Source organism: Neopelma chrysocephalum, unplaced genomic scaffold (genome assembly GCF_003984885.1).
Source record: "Neopelma chrysocephalum unplaced genomic scaffold, ASM398488v2 Primary Assembly neopelma1_138, whole genome shotgun sequence".
Classification (NCBI taxonomy): domain Eukaryota; kingdom Metazoa; phylum Chordata; class Aves; order Passeriformes; family Pipridae; genus Neopelma; species Neopelma chrysocephalum.
In genome coordinates, this window is record NW_020897800.1 from 617,075 (window position 1) to 640,517 (window position 23,443).

Genomic DNA, 23,443 nt, shown 5'->3' on the forward strand with positions numbered 1-23,443 from the left:
CCCCCCCCCCCCCGCCAGGGGTATCCCCCTCAGCATCCCCCCGGTCAGCAGCGTGTGTGTGTCCCCCGCAGTGTCCTTCCTCCCGCGCTGCCCCCCGCGCTCATCCTCCTCCCGGGATCGTGTGTGTGCCCCCGCCCCAGCATCCCCCTCCCGGGGTCCCCCCGGTATCGCCCCCCCGCGCCGCTGGAGGCGGTGTTGAGCCTTCCCGGCTCCGGGGGAGCGGAGAGGCCGGAGCCCACGAGCCCCCCGGCGGCGGCGAGCGGGGCTCGGTAACCGCAGACCGGCAACAAATCCGCCTTTCCTGCGCATCTTTCACCCTCGAAATGGGTTCGGAGGGGGTTAAACGGAGCAAATTAACAAGTAAACCCCCAGAATTGCCCCGTCCAAGCCCCCCACCGCCCACCCGAGGGCTCAGCTGTAGCAAAGGGAGTGGCCGGTGGCACCGGCAGGTTCATCCTGCCCGGGAAGGGTCCAAGCTCCCCTCCCACCCACGGCACCAGGAATAGAAACAAGGAATCACTGACAGTGGGCCCAAGCATTAATGGAGCAAACACAGAGGATGTCAAGTATTCCCAACCTTATTAATTAGGTTATTCCAAGTTAACCTAAGGCAGGTGAGTTGTCAGTTCAGCTTTATCATCCCACATTCTGCCAAGCCTGAGGTTAAAACCGCCCAGGGCAAGTGTTGAGTCACACGAGGGGCTGGGAAGAGCTTTCACCCATTGGAATGTGAAACAAGGCTGGTTTCACACCAGAGAAAATGCAAACCACTACTGCTTTGGACTTGGCTTGGGCCATCTCCCCTCCCTGTATCCCTGCCTCCCCACACCACATTGTCTCCCATGATGACAAGCCTTTCTGCTCCATAGCCATGCCAAACATCTCCCTTTCCTGCTCAACAAGCACAGTTTGGGGCCACCATAACCATCACGATTCCATAACCGAGCCTGATTAATCTCCCAGTTTGAGAGAGCACTTGTCTTCACCCGGGACCCCAAATTCCCTCCTCTCCAGGAGGACCCCAGCCCCACTAAACACAGCAGAGAAGCTCCGTTGGGCCATCCCACATCCAGGTATCCTGTGTGTCTGTCCTTAATTACACAGAGCAGCCCCTCCTCCCCCATATTGCACATTCCGACCCGCTGTGGCTCAGACATCAATTGCGAGACAACCCGAATTAACTAAACAGGTTTATAATAATTCAAGTATTCCGAGGGTGAGAACAATAAGTAGTAGGAAATACAATTTGCATAATAAATATCAATATCACAACAGCTAAAACAAACCATGACAAATTATCTGCTGGTAAATGGCCGGGAGATTATAGAATGCAAATTGCAAATCCTGAACTCTAGGAAATGACTTCCCTTAACCTCCCGCGTCTCGTTCAGCAGACAGAGAGGGACTGGGGCTGGACTCAAACTGGCGATGTTCCTGCTGGAGACGTCTTAGTGCCTTCCATTATGCATCAACTTTAATTTCAAGAGGAAAGCGATTTCCTCTGTCCTGGAAGCTTAGCCTCAGATTATTTGTCACAGAGTGTTTAGCAGTGACGATGCTGCGGCGCGAGGCCCCTTGGCAGTGATTGAAAGCTGTATTAAATCAAGCCACTGGCAGGCAGGGACAGCTGTGGAGCCTGGAGCGTGGCAGCAGCGGGGGCACGGGGGGCAGGAGGGGCTGTGAGGGCTGACCCGACCCATGAGCACGGCGGCTGTCACGGGATGGGGTCACTCCCTGAGTGACAACTCCCACTGGCAAGCGGCCGCTCAGGTCCGAGACTCACCCTCGCCACAAAAGCTGGGAAATGGGGGATGCTGGAAAACCACCCTGTGGTGGAGCCGCTCTGGAGTGAGGAAAAACCCAAGGGCCAGCAATGCCTATGGATGCCACTCCAGAACCTGGCATTGGGGTGAGGAGAGGAGCCAGTGACAGAGAAGCACTCCCAGGGCCCTGCTCTGTGCTGCCAACAGTGAGAGCTGAAGTGCCACAGCCCCAAAATCAAGCCTGTCCACAGGCCACCAGCTGCAGCTGGTACTCACACCAAAGATGAGGTTTCCTTGCCTTGACACGGGTCAAGAGCAGCAGGAATTCCTCCTGGGAGCCTCACCCATGCCACTTGGAGACCCTTCCCATGTGTCATTCCTGCTCCCCCCGCTGCGCTTTAGCACATCTCAAAGACCAGATGGTGTTTTTGCATTTTAAACCCAATAAGCCATTGTTTGTTAATTCAACTTTTAAATCAGAGCAGAAATGAACTTAAAAATGAGAGTTCCAATCTGTGATATAATTCCAGAGACAGAGCCAAGCCCCATGGTTTCAAACACGCTTACAGAGAACGGCAAGAGAGAAAGGATAAAGGCGATTTGTGCTCCACCTCCCTGTGACACAGCACTGAGCAGTGGCTGGGACGTGCCTCAGGTGGCATTTGGCAGAGGGATGCAGCCACAGACCCCTGGATGAGCAGCAGTTGCTGCCAAAGGGCCGAGGACTGGAGCAGTCCCAGTGCAAACCAGCGCTAGTCCTGCCACTGCCACCACTGGGAAAGATGTGAGGGGACACAACATCACCCAGTGGGTGGCTAATTTCAAATAACCGACACTAATTACATCCATTACAGAAGAAGTCGCAGTAGAAGCTGTTTTCAGATAGGTTTACAAAACCAATGATCAATTAAGTCCCTTTCCTTAGTTTCACAGACGGGCAAAGGGAGCCAAGGTGGCTCACTGGCCACAACAGCTCTCACCATGTGCCTTGAGCTTTGCCATTTGTTCCCTAGGAAGGGAAAAAGAACCCGAAACTGCCTGAGTCCTCTCCAGAAAAGGGCTGTCCCACAGAACACATCCAGGTATGGCAGGAGCTGCCATTCCCACACAGCTCTTTGAGCCTCACATTAAAGGTGCTGAAGAGACCCGACCAAAGCGCTCCCCCACGCCCAGTACTGTTTATCCTCTCCCCGTTTTCTGTCAAGAGAAATAAAACAGTTGTCGATCTCGGGGAAAGCACCGGCTCTGAAATTTTCAAAGAGCTGCACGGAACTTTAGCCACACAACTCAGATGAAAGAGGCGCGGGGCTAAATCCCGTGTAACTCTTTGAAAATGAAGCAGTTTGTCAAACGGAGTCTGGGGAGGGAATAATCGAGTTACAGCATTTCAGATTTAATGGCTCGCCTGAAAGACACCTCGGTGCTTGCCAGGTGGGTTGTGTCCCCTCTGCTGCCAGGACCCCCCAGTGGGACCACAGAGTGTCTCCTTGTACCTGCCCCCAGCCCGGGGAGCCCAGAGATGCCTCTCTAAAAATCAGGTAGAAGTGCAAAGCCTAATTTCAAGTCTTTCATGTGCTGTGAAGAAGTTGTCATTGGCCACGCTCTCCCTCTGTGAATTCAGGGTTTAGTTACAGCACAAATCACTCCCAATATATTTTATTTATTTGCCTTCCACTGCAATGAACAACAAATTTGTTCAAAGTTTCCGGAGGTAAAACAGAGGCTGAAGCACCATGCAAAGCTTTGCCAAGGACAGAGGGAACGTGGGACTGTCCAGCTCCATCAGGGCTGGGAGCTCTGTGGGGTCATCCCCCACATCCCCCTTAGAGCAGAGCCCAGGCAGGGAGCCCTGTGCCCACCCCACAGGCTGAGCCAGCAGCGTGAGCATCTCCTGGATTCACTGCAGCCCACGGGCAGCTCTGAGAGCTTCGGATCTGCATGGAAGAGGTGGCGCATTTCAAAAGGATTCCAAAAACCACTAGTGCCAAATCAATAACCGAAAGCAACAGGTACAAGGAGGGTGTCACATGGTGACTTCACCTCTCTTGGGCCAAGCACTGCGGGTGCACACAAGGACCAGCAATAGTGTCACCTTTGTACCACACCCATGTTGGGCACCCACTGCAAACACCACATTTTCACATATAATTTACACAACTTTCCCCAACAGGCACTGGATGTTCCCATTTGTCGCTTCCCTGCAGGTGGGGGGGGCGAGAGGGGCTGGTTTTAAATTTTCATTTTTGTTTCCACAGCTAAAAGATTCCATTTAATTATTTTTGAGCCACGAGTGTGACAATAAAACGCAAAAGTCTTTTGATTTTGGGAGCAATCCTATTGAGGATCTGAGGGGCTGTCATCAGTGCAGCATCAGTCTTCATTATCTGATTCTTTTTTCAATTGGCTGAGCTTTACAGAGCACAGGCTCTTTCAACAGGATGATAAAGGGGTATTTGAAATAAACAGAGAGAGTCCCCAGCCGGCGAGTACCTCGGATTGCTGTGGACTGTGACTTAATGCTAACTCCTGTGAACTCCAGCTTTTTATCTTTTAATAAAAAAGCCATACAGATGGGATTCTTTGCTCAACTAAAACCTTTGTTAAAAAAAAAAAAAAAGACCAAACCCTAAGGAACAACAGACACTAAAAGTATAAAAGTTCTCTCCGAGCAAAGTGTCTTGCATGTATTTATTCAAGACCATCCAGAAAAAAAAAAGAGCATTTCCATGGCACCAACAGCTGATTCATTGCTATCCCTGCCCCACACAGGAGCAGGCTGGCTCCAACCCTGCTACTCTTATGCCCCCAGTGTGGGGCAGGGGCATTTCTACCCTTGGGATACCTGATTTCACCCAAAAGTCTCATTTTTGCCCCAGATCCAGTACAAACAGCTGCTGTGACTGTATCATTCAGTGCCTGATAAGGTGTAGGCACCAAACACTCACTTTTCTCTCATCTCCAACAAGCACAGCCAGAAAGGTTAAAGCTCCCAGTCTGCTGAAACAAGAAGAAATATTTTCAGATGGTTTTAAAGAAACCAGATTATTCCCCAGTGTAAGGATAAAGCGGGGCCAATCCAGCCAGCCTGGCTCCCCTGCCAGCCTAACATTTTTACAGCTGGAGAGTAAGGAGCAAGCTATAATTCAGATTTTTATTTTTTTTTTATTTAAACACAGATCTAATTGAGAAAGGAGAGGGACAAATCATTTTACGGTCTTGCATCATCCTTCCTGCAGATGAGCCTCTAATGCACCCGCGCCATAAAACGCAGGAACTGTGCCCTCTGCATGTTGTTGTGACAAATTTCAAATCAAGAGGGTGCTTGAATGGGATTTATTACAATTGGAAGACAAGAAATGGTAATCTTTATGAGCCAATGACATAGAGCCTTATAATAGGAGAATGAAGTATCATTTTAAATGTAAAGCAAATTAGATTACCGGGGTCAAACCCTTCTACAGAGACATCATGTCTTCAGAGCGCCTCGCGCATTTGACATCCTCTTTTCAGGTTTCGCATTAGCATTTAAGTGTTTTTTAAGTGTCTTTAATATTCTTATAGGAGAAAAGTGACTGGAAAAGTCAAGACACGGAGATCATGGGGAGGAGAGGAAGGGAGACATCAAAACAAGTGCCAGGGAGGCCACAGCCCTGCGTGAGGAGGCGGCTCCAGTGCTCCTGACGTGTTGTCAGCACAGTCCAGTCATGATGCTCACGGTCTGAGTCCTACCCAAGCACAGCTGGGTTTGGTTCAACTCCCCACCCCACCACACAGGTTTCGGTGTCAGTGTCTCCTGGGAGCAGCCAGGGACACTCCAGCCCTGCCAGCCCAGCCCAGGGCTCCAGACAGGCACCACAGCAAATTACTTGGGGTTTCATGTTTGTTTGTTTTATATAAGCTGCAGAGAAACAAAACACTTTTGATCCTATCAAAGTCCATATCTTCCCCACCACATGATGCTTGTTGGGTGTTGTCTGCCCCACCTGAATTCCCAAAACCCCAGCTCTATCCCTGGGATGCTGTTTGACCCTGGGTTTTTGAAACATCCAAAAGGTGCAGAGGCAACAATCACTGGTTCCCTAAATCACTGTACAGGGTTTGCCTGGGGGGAGCAGAGTCTGGTAGAACATTCTGCTCCTCATCTGCACAGAGTGAAGCTCATAAAGTGACTTCTAAGGACACCAGCAAACCCACTGAGACCACCCACTATAAGTACACTGCTACCAGTAAAGGACTGGTTTTCCTCTGGTATCTTGCTCCTATGGCCACAGTTTGTCATTCCCCACAGCATCTCTTTTTCCAGGGACACCTCGAGCTACAAGAGGCAGCAGCAGGTCCCAAACCTCAAAGTCAGGCTGATACAATCACACTGATGTGAGTAAACACCTGAGCAGACAGTGCAAAACTTGGGCCATTCCTCTGATTTCAGAGACTTCACGTCTTCATCATCTGCCAACACCACACGTACCCAACGCAGCACAGAGGAAAGGTCTCCCAGAAGGGATCCAAACACCACATATGAAAGGAAGGAAGAGCCTTACTTAGCCTAGAGGGAATTTCAAATGAGGTTCAGCATTACTGCAGCTCTCCCTGTCAGGAGCAGTTAGGTTTTCATTGACTCCTTTTGTACCAGCACAGCTCGCTTTGAAGAACTCGCAAACATCTTCACCTCCCGCTCCTGCCTGCACTCTGGCTCGTCTCTGGCACAGGGAGAGCTCTCCAAAGGCACAGCCAGGGGCCAGGACCCAACTGCAGCAGGTGCTGTGCAGCAAACAGGAGTTTGCCACTTGCTGCTCCCTGAAGAGCCTCCCATGGCTCGGAGAGGGGATGCAGGGGGGTGCCAAGACAAACACTGCCCTGGCACACTGCCAGCCAGCTCTGACAGCCCAGGCTGGTGCAGCCAAAAGCATTCCTGGTGCTGCTCCAGGGACACACACCGGGTTCATCAGCCCCCTCAAACCGGAGGATTCCATTGGCACTGGCAGCAGTTACCTGTCCTCTCCTTTCCACCTGCCCTACTGCTCTCCAGGGAGCATCTTTCTTATTTATCACCAGGGACAGGCTGTAGGCACCAGCACAGGCTTGGCAGGGAGACAGTGTCTGCTTCTGGACACACAACAGGCAGGAAAAATCCCGGCATGCACCTTCACTGGGGTGAAGTGCAGAGAACTCGGGGGAGCATCAAGCAAAAGGACCCCAAATTTGTCTTCTTGAGCAAAAGGCTTTGCCTGCGTGGGGAAGAGAAGCCTGGCTGTGGATTTGGGAGGACAGACTGATGGACTTTGGAAATCACAACCAGACAAACAGAGAGCTGTGCTTTCCCATGGGATTGCTGGATTTCCCAACCACCAGCCAGGATGCTGCAAACAGGAGTGTTTGCAGGTTGCCATCGCGGAGCTCCTGCCATTCCCTGAGCTCCAGGTGGACGGATGAGACCCCAAAGTCCCTGAGCACGGACACCTGCTGCTCCCTCATGTCCTTCCTCACTGCTCAGCTCCCAGCAGCATGCACAGGCTCCATGCATGGAGCTGTTGTACATAAATACACACACACATACACACACGGGGTTTTAAACATGCATCTTAGCCTGGTAATTGTGGGGCTTTTGTAAGCTTGTCTCGACTTGCCGACAGCTACAGAGGAAAACATAATTCGTTAACTCTACGTGAGCATTAAAGAACAAAGCTGGAACTCCCATACAATTATATTTTATCTCAGAGCAAGGTGAAATCATTAGATATTAGTGAAGTGCAGTGGCACAAAAATGATCTGTTAGCGGGGGTTCATTACATTGTATTTTCAGAGCCAGGAAGATCAATGTGTTCATGCATCATGAATTAGTCTCATGCCTTCGTCTTCTCTGCTCTCCGGAAACCCAACATGATCTATCGCCAGCCATACATCATTGTTTCAGCCCCGTGCAGCAATGACAAAGCTCCACTTTCCACTTGTCACACTGACCAGCTGCATTTTTCTGCACGAGAGGGAAAAAGCACCGAGCAGGAGGAAGGGGGTCATTTCTGGGCCAGGCTTTGCTGTAAATTTCAGCCCTTCAAACCTCCCCTGTTTCTGTAGATCCATCACTTTTATAATCTGTGCCTAAACTTGCTTTCCTTGCTTATATCCAAAGCTTGGAGAGCTGAGGGAAATTAAAGGAATAAATCCATTAAGGGATTCTGTCGAGCTCCTTCCTGCTGGCACAGAGCTCTGCCTCCCTGTGTGCATCCTCCAGGCTTGTGCTGGGAGCAGAGGGGTTCCCATCCCTCGATCCTTTTGTCCTCCCCCTCTGAGTCAATAGGAAAATACCATTTTCTCCAACACCTGGCAGCATGAGCCCTCTGGAAGAGCCTCCTCTGCTCTTTCATTATCCTCCCCATGGGCACCCAGGCCAGGAGATGCAGCCTCTGCCTTTGCTCACTGCTGGCCAGGGAAAAATCCTCTTTTTCCCTGCTGTCTAACCCAGTTACGGGTTTGAGTGTTCCCTTTTCCCACTGAAACATCCACGGCTGCACACTGCAACTACTGAAGCACAGGCAGGCACAAGATGGCAGTTGCTTGGCTTCTCCCACTTCCAGCACTCACCCCCTGCCCAGGCTGGAGCAGCAGAACAGTCCATGACTCTGATGTCCCTTCACCACCCCCGGAGCATCCCTGGGATGTCCCCATTTCACAGACAGGACACCGAGCTGGGGACCAGTTTGTTCAGTCCCACAGAAACCAAAGACAACACAACACAAACCAAACACAACACACTGCACCTGGGTGTCCATCCCTGGCACCTTCCCTGCCCGGGAGCATCCAGGCAGGAGCAGGGGCTCTGTGGGTGGGTGGGCAGGAGCTGCCTGGGCACTGCCAGCCCCCCCCCAGCCAGTTCTGCTTCCGGGCACGCACAGGCCCGGCTGCAGCGTTTGTTTTTTTAAAACCATTGATCAGCACTGTTTGAAACATGACAGTGTGCCAATACTGCCCTTGTTACGTGACAGATGACTGCGTGGACACAGGGCTAATGCTGCTCTCGCTCCTTATTATTCACTAATGCTCACAAAGCAGCTGACACTGGGCTGAGCTCTTTAGGGCAAATCGTTTCTTTCCCGGCCTCGGATGCTTTCAAGGCAATGATTCAGCCGTGGCTGGGGGGTGAGGACCCTCACACCCCATTTGGGTTTGTGGGAGCTCAGTTTGTCCCCTGTCATGCCAGAACTCTGCTGACAGAGTGGGCAGCACCCAGTGAGCAACCGAGCTCTGCCAAGCTCTTGGCACACCAGGACACACTGGATGGGTGCAAATATTTTGGATTTACGTGCTAGTGTCACTCCTGGCCCATCAGAGAGCTCCAGGTCTCGTGAGGGTGTCTGAGCACCTGCCCTCCCTATCAAGAAGGAGCTGCCAATCCCTCCATGCCCTCTCCATAGAATCACAGGACTGTTTTGTTTGGAAAACAACCCTGAGATTGTCGAGTCCAACCTTTAACTGATCAACACCTCGTCAACTAGACCAGAGCACTGTGGGCAGCCCGTTCCAATGCCTGACCACCCTTCCCATGAAGAAGCCCTTCCTGATGTCCAACCTGAACCTCCCCTGGCACAACTTGAGGCCATTTCCTCTCATCCTTTCACTTGTTCCCTGGGAGCAGAGCCCAAACCCCACCTGGCTCCACTGTCCTGTCAGGGAGTTGCAGAAGGTGAGAAGCTCCCCCTGAGCATCATTTTCTCCAGGTTGGGCAACCCCAGCTCCCTCGGCCACTCCTCATATGCTCTCCTGATCCTCCCTATCACCTCATCTCCTCATCCCCCATCCCAGCCCTGGCAGGAGCCAGGCAGAGGCTCCTCTCCCAGCCCAGCCCTTGCCGTGGCTATTGACGGCTTCGAGCAGGGGAGCCTTTCAGTGCCTCTTTGTTGGCTTTAAACAATGACTGTTACCAGAGCTATTTTCGCTTCCTCTCTGCCGCTTTCCCCCTACTTACAGCACTGGGGCTCTTTTTTTTTTTTTTTTAAATCAATGGGCTCAGATAGCGTCGTAGTCAAAGTGACCTTTCGAATCCCAGCCGGAGCCAGGTCAGCTCAAATTGTGCTCTCCGCCCCCGCAGAACATGAAAGCCTTTTCATAGCTGGCTGAAGGGCCACAGAAGAGCGTGGCTGTTTTGAGGACATCCACTGTGAGCCCAGGCCTGGCATGAACAATACCCAGTGGCTTCCTGCCCTCAGCGGCAGCGTCGCTCCGGTGTGCATTATCTGCTGCAGCCTGATTTTTTGGCCACCCCGTTCCTGCACTTTGAACAGCAACCGCGATTTCCAGCTGAAATCCTGACACCTGAAAGCACGTGGAAATCCAGACAAACCTGAATGTTGTCTCCACAGGGGGTTGGCAAACGTCCCACCGAGCGTGCCTGGCAGGGAAACACAGCTCTGAAAGGCTCCAAGCCTTTGCAGGGCCCACAATCAGGCAGGTACTTTGTCTGCTGGGGAAACCAGAAACCTCACTTTTGTGCCCTCCAGTCCATAATTCTCACACACACCACTAAATTCTGGCATCTGCCTCAACTGCGGCATCGTGGAGCATCACGCCATGAATTACACAAGCCCAATGGCATCCCATTCCCTACACCCCCAGCTTCCAGGTTAGATGCTTTCCTCCAGCTAAGAGAAGGAACAAAGCAAGACATACCACGCTCAGCACAGGCACGAGCATCTCCTCTCACAGGGAAGTGGTAACAAATTACTTCTATTTCTCGAAACCTCTTCCCAGGTGTACTTTGCCCTTTCCGAAGGGAGAGGGGAGCCAGCACGCCTCTAATGGTGCTCTAAAGTCCCTCTGTTATGGCACCACAGACAGCCCATATTAAACACACTCAACTACAAACACATTCCTTAATGGAAACAGCCAAATACACTTTTCCCAGGGTGCTTTCCTTAGGGAGCAATGTCTCAGAGCTCTGTTTATCCCCTTGGCTCCTGTGACACAGACACCGGAGGGTCAAACACACCCCCAGCACCCCTCAGTCCTGCCCTGCTCTCCAAGTGCTGGGTCAGGCCAGCCCGTTGGCCCTCCAGCATTAATCCCTGCACCAGAAACGCAGGGAGCACAATGGAAAATGTGTAGTGCTACATTGATGCAGTTTGGAAAAAGCTGTTTGTTCTCCACAGTAAGCATCCTGCTTTTCAGCAGAACAAATCCATCTTCTCCTGCCCTAAGTGATTTTTTTTTTCCCATTTTACTCCAAGAAGATGCTTGGTGTAGCGTGTTTACATGCAAGTAAGCATCTCATTGCTCCTTCATACTCAGAGCTTAAATGAGTAGCTTGCTAATTATTTATTTGACCATTTAGGCTCCTAATATCTGCAAACAGGTTTCAATTTTCTCATTATTGGGAATTATTCAGAAAGACACTGTGTCACTACTGAAAAATCAATGGCTTTGATCATATTTCCTTTGCCACTGTTGGGTGTTTACAATTTAAGCTGTATTAAATTATGATTGGCTTCAAAGGTCTGGGTCTTATCTGGGCTGATTTGCTTGTCGAATTCAGGGGTCGCACGGTTAAACTCAAGACTTGTTGGACTTGATCCCAGCCAGCTACTGATAAAGAAAACAACTGTTTTAAAGACAGGGAAGGAGTGGAAAAAACCTTTTCCTTGGCTGGATGAGTGAGTTGTAGGAGTATTCCCAGAACCCAGCATGGCTCTGGTGAAGAGGAGCTGGCGAGTGATGCCTCATGGAGATGCTCGGGGGTTGTTCCTGCAGGACCAACTTTCTCTGGGAGTGCAGGGGCAGAGTCAGCACCCCTGGGGCTGCTCCACTGGGAACATGATTGCTGGGTCCCTGCTGCTGCACACATCCCACACCTTACAGACCCTGTCCCCCAGCAGTGATCCTCCAGGCTGGCCATCCCCCTCCCTGCCCAGCATCCCGAGGGATCCGTTGGGATCCGTCACAGAGATGAGACCCATCGGTCTGGGAGTCAAAACCCCCTCACGATCGGGCTCTCAAGTGGCACCACAGAGATGCAAACCCTGCCTTGGACATTTTATCCTATTCCAAAGCCTCAGGGAACACAGGCCGGAGCACAAGGTGCTACAGTGCTCCAAAAGTATTTAAAAGTACAAAATCCAGGCTCACTTTGGCACAGACCTGGCTCCCTGTGACTCAGTCCTCATCCTCCCCTTTGCCTGGGCTGGGATCCTGGCCACCCCACATGTTTAAATTAATATCCATGACTCTCCTGCCTCCTTGGCAGCACCCTGGCTTCTCAGTGAGTCACAGCAAGCCAGGGCAAAACCCTGCCTGTGTGTCTCATTCCACCTCTCCGGCCTTTGTAGGTGGTTTTGTCTCCGTGATGCTTTCACAGAGAGACTGCACGGGCTTTGCTTTCCTCCAGAGCCCCTTCACAGGCTGATTTGGACTGAAGATTGGAGGAAACAAACTCCTTTTTCTCAGGCATTGTGTTAAAAATACCTCCACCTCTGCAAGAAGCAGCTGCTGCTCCTCACTGGCACTTTTCTCTTTCAGACCCTGGTGCCCGTGGTTAAAGGGACAAAAGCGTGAGGATAAATTGAAGGGACAGCGCTGCAAACGAGCTAAATATAAGTGCCCCAAGAGCAGCATTTCCCAATTTGAGAGTTGTTTGCTGCTGGATTTCTCCTCCCTCGACAAAGGGTCCCTTTCACAAGCCTCCAAAAAAGCTCCAGCAAGCCCTGGGAGCACAGGGCCGGAGGGGACGAGACGAGGACCGCGACACACAATCACTTTTCTCCCAAGTGCCAAAACCCAGACACATTTCACTGCCCACGCCTGGGAACACGGCTGCACAGCCCTAATGAGGCTCCGTGTGGGCTGGGTGGCCCCGAAAGTGCCCGGAGCCAGCGAGCAAAGACACGACCAGCAAACCCAAAACTTGAGCCATTTTAAGCGCTTTTGACCGGGCGTTTTATTCCTGCCCAAGGCGCATCCGGGAGATCTATTCTGGCTGTCAGGCCAGGCTGGGACTGCAGAGCAAGAGTTAAGTGATGCCCAGTGACACTTGCTGTAATCAGATTTTCACATTGTTTGAGGAGATACAGTTCCTGAGCTCCCCAGCTGTCTGGCCTCATAACCAAACACATCTCCCAGTGCAGGCGGGACGCAGCTGGAACTGAATTCCCAAGGAGGTTACAGAGCCCAGCATTAGCCTGAGTGGACCCAGGAGCACCCCGGGGCAAGGCTAATACTGGGATGGAAAATCAGGTCGCCAGATCTGCCCCCCTTCCCTGTGCGTCACCAGCATCGATTCCAGCAGGGGTGGATGGAGAGCTCCACGGGGAGCCGGGGACATTCTCCTCAGCACAGCCACCAGCTCACACCCCTGGCAGGCCACGAGCCCAGCTGCAGCCCCTCAGACACCACACCTCAGTGGGCTCTGCTGCCCAGCCACTTCCTGAAGCCAACAGCTCAGAGAACACCCCAAAACCCCAAGTCACACACGGGTTACTGGGGTTTTTCCCTTCCTCTCTCCTGGACAAAGAGCTCACTGGAAAGCAGGAGTTACCAAACACACACAGACTGCAGGGTGAACCCCACCACCAAGCTGGTGCCTGTGGTCTGCTGAAGCCATGAAATCTGGGAGCACTGGACACCCTGGACACACATCCCTGCAGGGATGGCACGAGGCACTGCCCCACCATGGGAGCGAGTGCAGCCCAGGAAAGGATGGGGGCACACACAAGGATGCACGAGCTGCTGGCAGCACATCCCTGCTGGTGGTGCAATAAAGTACATAACCCCCCTATTTTTCTTAATTATTCCTGATATTTCACCTGTCATGTTGTCTGCTTCCTCCGAGAGCAACGATAAATAGTGCTTCTCATCTCACCCCCTCAGGGAAAGCTTGCTATTTATTCCTGTGATGGGCAAGACATCATGACTAATTAGGAAAAATGGGAGCCCGCTTGCACCCCAGCAGGAGGGGTGTCATCAGCAGCTGCTCTGGGGAGATGGGTGGGTTTGTGCTGTGCACCTTCAGCAGCTACCCCAGAGGTGTTTGGTCCCTGCAGTTTGGGGGAGGGAAAGGATGGAGGAGGGGTTCTTCCACCCCCCAAGGCTTACATAAGGGACTGAAATTGCAGAATGACTCGAGTTTCCATCAGGTGAGTGGTCCTAAGTGGGCAGATGCATTGTTGGACAGAGTGCCCAAGAGATAAATTATTAAATTCTGAAACTCGAGTGTCCCTCCATCCCCACTCACCCCCTCACAGACCCAGGGAGTTCAGCCTCTGCACTCCCATCATAAATCCCAGCCTGCAGCACAGTTCTAGCCGTGGGAGGATTTACTCCTCCTCTTCCCCTGCCACCACACACACTCTGATCATAACAAGGTAATGAAGATCAGCACTGGAGAGGACAACTCATGTGGGAACTGCAAATACTTCAGATTAAAAGTAAGGAAAATTAATGTAGAAGTTGCTGTGACCACAGACGAGAACAACACACGCCATAACTCCTAAACCTGCACTAAGCAGCAAAAGAAAAGCAGCCTCATCCCTTCCCTTCTCCCAAACCAGAGGTGGATCATCCTAAAGAATGTCCTAAACCCTCCTGTAGCTGCAGAGACAAGGCTGGTGTTCCACCAGCTCCCTGGGGAGGGGGAAGGAGGGTGGGTGCCCCCCCACATTCCCAGTGGCTGCACAGCAGCCAGGAGCTGGAGGAGCCTGTTCCCAGTGCCATGTGGTGAGGGCCGGGCAGAGCTGGAGCCTTTATGTTGGGAAAACTAATGAGCACAAAACTCCCCCTGTCACTGTCACGTCAGGCAGCGCATTGTCACAGCCTGTTCCGCGCTGCCGTGTCGGGGGAAAGGTATTTGTTTGCAAATTCTACCTCTGGGCACCAGCCCCCTCTAAATAAGCTGTCAGAGGTGTGTGGGGGAACCTCCTCACAAATCGATGCAAAATAAGAGATCGCAGCTGGCAAATCTCTTAAGTGGAAGGTAAAAGCAGGCGCAGGCAGACATGGGGAACAGCCACCCCCCGGCCCTGGTGGAGCAGCAAACCTGGAGCAGAGCAGTGCTCCAGCCATGCCATGGGCTCGGGAGCACGAGCGGCACTGGATTAACTGGGAGAGTGCCAGTCCCTCTGTGGGGGCACAGCCAACTCCTGCGTCAGTGACTCATTTACCCAGGATTTATCTCGGCTGACGTGCCAAGGCTGCCAGCTCTGCTGCCTTCCCACCCATCCTGCTCCCAGCTCCCGGCCACGGGGAGCTCTGATGGTACAGAGATCCCTGGGGATGAGCAGTTCCTCCTGCACCCCCAGGGCTGGGATGGGGCAGAGCCGAAGATGGAGACAGAAAGTGGCGCAGTTTCATCATCAGCCCTGTCTTTCCCAAAGCTTTGGCCCAGAGGAGCTGCCCCTCTCCCTGGGCTCCGTGGGTGCCTGGGCACACATCCAGGATTGCGAGGCAGGAACCTCGCTGCTTCCAGCCCTCGCCAGCTCACACCCTCTCCCTCTTTTCTCACGTTCCTTTCAGGCTCAGAGCTGCTTCCCATATGCCACCAACATTCCCCATTCATAAAACTCTGCACCTCACTCACATCTCTGCAGAGACACTGCTCATAGAGCTGGGTACCAAGCCCTGCCTGCCGAGCACATTCCAGAAACTGGGAAGCTTCTGAGAGTCATCAGAAAGCATGGGAATAACATCTCCTGGAGCACAGATGGGTGGAAGGCAGGAGATGCCCTCTCAGGGTCTGGCACCTCAAGGCAAACTGGGCCAACAGCTGCATCAGCCACATTCAGGAGCAGGTCACTGCCTTCCCTCCTCAGGGAAGGGAATTTGTCACCTTCAGCACCAAATATCCGACCTGCATTCAGAGCACCCACCAAGCAAAGCTCCTGAGGTTACTAGAAGGTGAGGAAACAGTTTCTTCCTTAGGAAGGGGAGCAAAAAGGAAAATATCAGAGCACCCAGCATCCCAGACACTTCTCTGCTCAGCAGGGGCTGATGGAACTCCTGTTTGCAGATACAGTTTCTTACAGCAGCCCAGTAAATTAAATTAAAGCTATTTACTCTGTATTTACAGGCTTACAAATAAATCTCAGAAAGCATTTTACTGAGAGCGGAATAGGGAAGAAGAAAGGGGGGGAAAAGCATTTTCTGGGCTGAATATAAACAAACAAGGCCACAAACCTCTTCACAATTCCTTATCAGCTCAGGGAGAGCGGAGCTGGGGGTTCATGTGGTTGGAATAATGCAGAGCCAAAGAGAGCAGTGTTCCCTTCTCATTTACAGGTAACAAGAAAGAAAGAAAGTGTTGTCTTGTAAGGGAAGAGCTCTCAGAGCCCACATCTCCCACCTTTGTGTTATCTGAGTGCTCAGGTCAGTGTGTCTTCAAGCAATGCAATTGTCCAGCACCATCCATTTTAGGTTCCATTTAAGGCTTCTCCTGTGTCACCCCCCAAAGCTCCAAGCCAAAGGCTGAGGTTCCTACTCATTTACACCCTTCCCACCTGTGCAGAAGCCAAAGGACAGATGCTGTGAACAGCTCGAGCACCCTGAGGTCACCACACTCCAACATGATCTTTCTTTCCAGACAGAGCCTGGCACTGATGGGTGCCAGGCAGGAGGGACCGAGCTTGGCTTCAGCACACACTGCATCACCAATCTCTTCTTTCAAGGGAGACAAAGAACCAACCAGCAACTCTGCCCCAAGCCAGGAAACCGATGCACATACTCAGGGTATGAGGTAATGAGCTTTGAGCCACACATCTGATGTACAGCCTGTAAATGATTACCCCGGGTAAGGAAGCTCCCCTTTGCTGGTGATGCATTAACCAGCAAGCTTATGGCTTTCCTGACTCCAAACTGCTCCTTTCTCCTGCATTCTTGGGTTTCCCAGGAAATTCAAGATGAAAAGGCCCATTTCAAAGCCATCATTCCTGGATTTCCCCTGGAGTGCAGGCAGGTGACCCCATGGTCAGAGCACATGCTGTAAGCACTCCTCAGATAACACATCCCCTCCTCCAGAACTGATTTCAGCACTGGAGATGGGTATCTGAGGTCACACACCAGCCTCTCCAGCATTCAGCCCAGCATCCACCCTGGCCCCCAACTCTGAACACTGCTTTCTGCTGTGATTCAAACCAGGGGACCCAGAGGTGCCCAACGCCACGTGCACACCTGCCCAGGTGCTGTACAGGACACAAGAGCAGCATCCACCCCACATCCAGCTGTCGCTTCACTGGCACTGGCAAGAAACTCCCCATATCCCTGCTGCAATCTGTGCCCCCAAAAGCCTCAGCCCCATCTCCCTGCTTGATTTTTGTACCAGTACAAACTCAGAGCTAAATCAATGCCTTCCCAGCGTTGTGCACTGGGCCGCTCCCCACGCCCTGCTTCCCTTTGAACCTCACCTGCTCCGAAATAAAGCGCCTGGACTAATCTATAAAAACATTTTGGATGCTGCGTTCGGCAGCCGCGGGTTTCTGCTTTCTTCTTGTCCTCCCCGATTGACACAGGTGTCTAAGAATAGTTTACATTTGATACCAGCATCATTACTGATGATCTGGCGGGCGCTGCTGCTGCTGCTCCGTGTGCCCGGGGAGCCGGTGCTGCTTTCAACCTGCAGCTCCTTTGTTGCAGCCCGGGCACTGTGCGGGTTACACGGAGCTCTGGCTGCCGGGGGATGTTTGCTAATCAGGCTGGTGGCTGCACCGATCCCCTTTGGTGATAATTAGGCTCCAGAAGCTCTGTATTCAGGCAGCCACGGTGCAGCTGAGTCCGTGTCGCCGTCACCGGCCGCGGCCTGAGCTGCAGACCTGGCAAAGGGGGCCACTGGGAGATGCCAAGGATGGAGATGTGTCTCCTCAAGCGGGTCTGAAAGTGCTGCAAGCAGGGGGAAGGGAGATGGGGAGCAAAGCCATGCCACCCACTCCAAGCTGAGCCTTTCCCCTCAGGGAGATGGGAAGCAGAGGGAGCTGACTGAAGGCTCCCATCCTGAGGAATTAAGTCCGTCAGTCCGACAGACTTGGCGGCCACGGCTTCCCTGGATGAGCTCAGCACATTCAAGTAGCACTAAAGAGCTTGTTAAGCAATCCCTCAATTTTTTTTTGCTGACTTCCCCAGCTCTTTTAGATGGAGGCAGAGCTGGCGCCCATCCTAAAATCCCGGTGTCACTCTTGGCTCCAGACTCCCTGGAGCACCATTAGCTCCCGTTCCTGCCGCAGTTCCCTGCGGAGGCAGACACCCCAAGGGGCTGGGGTGGGGAACAGCTGGGGGGCACAAAGCCCCTCTGAGCTCCCTAAGCCTGGGAGGGCAGCGAGGGGACACTGCTGACACCACAGGTGGGTCAGGGCTGATGCTCCTCATCCCCTCCCAGGCACAGGGAGGGCAGTGACCCCAAACCCTTGATTTCAGGGCTCCGGCTCACGCCCCATCAGAGACTCTTCCAGCAGGGACATCTCAAGCTGGAGCACACAGAGGGAAGGAATAAACATTTCTGCAGGAGCCCGAGCGACAGGCTCAACATCTCCCTGGGTTTTTCCTCTCCCAGCAGCAGTGAGAGCAGAACGAGGTGTGCGAGGGCCCCGCACGGAGCAGGCTGCTGGAGAGGTTGTAATCCAAGCTTAAGGACAAACAGCTGGCGATTAAACAACAGATGGGAAGGAGGGAAAAGGGGACAGATTTCTTCCCCCTTCCCTGATTTTTTTTTTCCAATTTTTAATCTATTCCCCTCCCAGACAGAACACAGAGGGGAGGGACCCCCCCCAAATGCACACTCCAAAGCAAGGGGAGGGTTTAATTTGCACAGATATTTGGGAATGGAGAATTTCCCACAAAGTGTTTCAGCCTTTGGAGAAAGCACACCCTTAAAAAAACCCCCCCTTCCTACCTCTTCCCCAAACCTCTGAGAAAGGTCAGAGATCCCCAAAGCTGTAAATTCTCCCAAGAATGTGGGCTGGCAAATATGTTTTGCCCCAAGGAACCCAGCTATTCCAGCCCTAATGCCTTGTCCTTCCAGGGATTTTTAACTTCCAAGAGAGTGCAGAAACCCCTCTCTCAGCTACTGATCCAGGGTAAATACCAGCAATTTGCTAAGATAAAAGGCTCAAACTCTGGGAGAAGCAGGGTGCCATGAAATGAGAGCTGCATGCTCCTCCTCTCCCCACAGCCCTTCCGGATGTCTCCCTTTTCGCCTGCCCAAAAATGTCAGGGAATAAAGCCAGGGATGGTTTGAGCTTGGGTTTTCTCCCTTTTCTGCAAGAAGAGGCGTCCTGTGCAAATGAGCACCACGATAAAGTATGCAAGACAGGCTTCCCTTTGGAAATGGGAGATTACAGCCAAGGGATCACAGGAACACACACAGAAAGCAAGGCTGCCACTTCTTCCCCAATTATTGTGCACTCTCGGCTCTATTTTGTTGACCTCGCACATTTCAATCAGGCTCCAGCACATTCTGCCTTCACCTGCTCTGAATCAAAACCTGGAGGGCTCAGATCTGCCTGCAAAGGAACCCTTTGATAAGCTTGTTAGGGATGCCAGGCAGCTCTGGTTCGGAGGGAGCTTTTGTAGAACACCATTGCAAATTTATGTCGTCACCCGAGAAAGTTGCGGGATTTACTTGGCAGTGTGTGGGAAGGCGAGGGAGCTGAGATGCTGCTCTTGATTTGCTTCAGCAACAAAGGGCTGGAGAGGAGCAGAGCTCTTCCCAGCAGCCACAGCCAAGGGGAGAGCTGCCGAAGCCTGAGCTAAAAAAAAAAAAAATTAAATAAAATCAAAACACGGAGAAATTGGGGCACTCCGTGGAGGGTTAAAGCCAGAAACATATGGCATTGCTACCACATTTGGGTTGTCAGGCAGCCAAAGATCAGTGCTGCTGCTTTAAAGAAACACTCTTCCATATGCAGGGTGCTGAGCAGCACAGCTCCAGGAGCACGGGGGCAGCACTGGAGGGCACCCGGAGTGTGGCATCACCCTGAACGCAGCTCCCAGCCAGAGACCATCCCCAGAAAAGTGTCACTGGAGGAAAACAAGCATCCCACAGGCTTGTGGGGCTGATTTCCCAGGCTCCTGAAGTCAGTAGCCACTTATTTCTCCTAATAAGCAGGTCTCAACAGCCCGCTCTCCTGAGCAGCAAAGCAAGGGAAACAGTTGGTGATCTGACACCCTCCCAAAGCTTCTCCAGCCCATGGAGGCTCCCTTAGCCCCCTTTCTCTTTCCATCCAGTTTTCCCCTCTCTATCCAGAGGCTGCTCTCCTCAGGACCCTCCACAGCTCCTGGCTGTGCAGGCTGTGGTGGGGAGCACCACAGAAATCAGAATCCTGCCATCACATGATGGCACATCCTGACAACATCATGAGTGTTTTCCAAGCATCCCACTCCCCTTGGAGTATCTTGCTACCCCCTCTTGGGCTCCCAGCTCACTAAGTCAGACCTGCAGGCACAACACAAACAGGGGCTGGTGTCCCAGGAGTGCCCCAATCCCTGCCCTCTGCACCCCTCGCCTTCCCCCTGCAGAGGAGAGTTTATTTTTATGATGAAAGCCCAAGCTGGATTTTGTTTTTCCATGGCTGTGGCTGTTGGCTGACAGACTCCCTCCACAGCAGTGAGGGAACTGAGCCTCTCCAGCACTGGGCAGAATAACCCAGTGCATGCAAACTCCTCAGGGTAATTGGAAACATTTGCTGCTGCGAGGCACAGGGGCACCAGGAATGTTTTCCTTCTCCCCCAGGTTTGTTTCACGGAGCTCCAGCACCAGAGGCTGGAGGAATTTCGCAGAGTTCATGACCTCTACAGCCCCCAAACCCAGCAGTTCATGCATTTTTGTGTTTGCTTTTTACCTGACAGCACTCGTGTCTTTCAAACCCGTGTTCAAAAACTGCCAAATTCTTTATGGAGCTGAAACCAGGCCCCCTGCTCTGAGCAGTGAGTTATCCCTGGACTTCTCTGGAGGAGATGATGAGAATAAACCCGAGTGCTGGATGCACACCTGGATGTCTGGATAGAGCTAACACCCAACACCCTGCAGGTAATTTTGGTGGCCTTGCCCTCATGCCAAATTCAACCCACACCCAGCACGGTGACCGTGGCAGCTGCCACCACACTGCTCCTTCCTGTGCTCCCATCACACCCACAGCTCCCAAATCCAGGAGACAACCTCTAATTTCCCATGGCCCTACAGGAGATGCCGGGGTAGGAGCAGCCAGAGGCCACAGAGGTTACAGCTAACAGGCAGGAGGGGCTGTTTCCTGCAGCAGGAGCAAAGGCACCCACACGATCTGAACCGGGAGGATGCTCTGACCCCACTGTGCCCAAGAGGTGACAGCCCCACGCCTGCTCTCTGCAGTGTGGGGCCCCCACACAAACACCAACACTGAGCTGAACGTGGCTGCTTTCCAAGGGCAGTGTTTCCTCTCCAGGCACACAGTGGCTCAGGGGAGCAGGGTGGGAGCAGCAGAGCATCCACCCATCCATCCCACAGCAGCACTGCTGGTGAGAGCAAAGCTGAAGGTTGTTCTGCCTCAGCCTCAGAGAACAGATGGAGCCAGGGCAGGACTGTGTTATTTCTACTGTACTGCAGCTGAACAGAACCAAAAGCTGTAATAAACTGCTCACAGAACGTCCCTCAGCACAGAGCAGGGAAAAAGCACCTCAGCACAAGGGAGCTTAAGGAAGCTGTGCTCAGGAAGGAGAGCCAAGCTCTGCAAAGCCAGAGCTCTGGGCTCTGGATGATCCACACTTCCACAAGGCGCCCTGTGATTTCCTGCTGTAAACTGCTGCCATGTACAGAACCGTGTGAAGATGGGTAATTTAGCTATGGCTTCACTCAGCCCTGCTGAATGGGCAATATAAGACTGCAGATGCCATTAAAATCCTCAGAGACGTGTAAAGACAGAAACAATTAATTCTTACTTCGAAATAACTTTGCCTCAGCCACAAATGAACACACCAAGGTGCCAGAATAAGCCTTAAACTCGCAGATGCCCCTGTATGAAATTTAAACCCAGCTTTCCCTGTTCTCTCCACCAAGAAACCCCACTCTGATCACAAGAGGAGGCATCGCCAAAGCCAGGGATGCTTCAGTAAACGGGCTGCAGGAGCCAGCGGATGGTTCCAAGTCCTCCCCCGAGAAAGCAAGCTGCTTGCAAACAGATTTGCAAGTAGTGAGGAGGATAAAAAAAGTAAAAATCTGCCAAGTTACTCATTCAGGAGACATTCGAAGCAGCCAAAGGACAAATCTCTCTACGCTGTGCAACATGGTGCAAAAATCCCGGAGTGTTTCACCCGAGGCAGCTGCGGCAGAGATGGTGGGAGCAGGGACTGGAGCTCACTGCCCAGGGACCCTCAGCCCCACCACAGGGCATCACAGGGCTGCACAAATCCAGCACTCTCAGCATCAGTCACAGGGGACAGAAGGAAGCTGCTGTGCCCCTGCAGCAGAGGTGCAGGCAGGGAGCCAGGAGCACCCACAACCCACAGAGTTTTGGTGCAAGCCCAGCACCCAGAGGAGCTGGTTGCTCTGAAGAGCCAGTCCAAACTCTGAGCCTGCCTGCACACACACCCCTGTTCCTGTGGGAGGAGGGCACTGCTCCTCTGAGTCCCCAGAAGGAATCCTCCAAGACCTCCATGCACCACAAGGGGTACGGGACAAAGCAGTGCTGGAAACACGAGGAAGACCCTCCTCTGTGCCCCTGCTGCCAATTAACCACCACCAGGCTTTGCCCTCAGGAAACCCACTCCAGCCTGTCTCAGTGAACACCCTCAGGCTTGTGGTGCTGCCTCCAAAGTCCTTGTTCAACCTCAGGAACACCTGAGCAAAGCAATCACTCCAGATGCAACCTGGATCGCCCTCCCAGCCCAAGGATAGGAGTTTATTAGGCTGTGGCCCACATCAGAGTTATTGTGCTGTGCTAAATTTATTGGTACTATCTCACCTCATTAAATGCTTAAATAGACCTGACAAGACAGAAAAATGGGACTTAAAAAAAAAAAAAAAAAAAAAAAAAAAAACAAAAACAAAACACCACCAAACCGGGAAGGAAGCTGGTGTTCACATGCCTGGAGTCACCTCTAACATAACAGCCTCCACAGAGGACATGGAAGGGATGTTCTACAGCACAGCTGATGTGCTCCTTCCCAGAAAACCCTTCCCCAGAGGAGCAAGCTCTTGCATCACTCCAAACACTATTGCCAGAAGGGCACTGGCCAGCCAGGGCAGAAGGTTGGGATGAGGAAGGAGCCAGGATCCATCCTATCCATGCTGTTAGACTCAGCTCAGTCTGAGCCAAGCTCTCAGGCAGCAGAAGGCAGGGCTCTGCTCTCCCCACCTCACCCTGCACTTTGCTCTGATTTAGGGGGACAGCCAGAGCATAATGGCTGTGGGAGCCCATTACCCTGGGCCAATGTTCTGCTCCGCTGTTATTACTTCATTAATTAAGCACCAATTGACTATTAATTGCAGCAGATATTTATTATGGGAGGGAGAATCAGCTCCCAAGCAGTTAAAGGTCAGTAAGTGGTTCAGCTCCTCAGTTGGGATTTATACACACTCCACCCTGCAGTGTCCAGGGAATCCCAAATCCCTGTGCCCACACAGGTGACAGCCCCTCACTGTGCCCAGTGTTTGCCTGTGGGGTTCTGGCTTTCAGAGCAGATCATGGGAAAGGGCCAAGGTATCAAGCAGCTCTTATTTCCCCATTTCAGAGTTATAACAACTA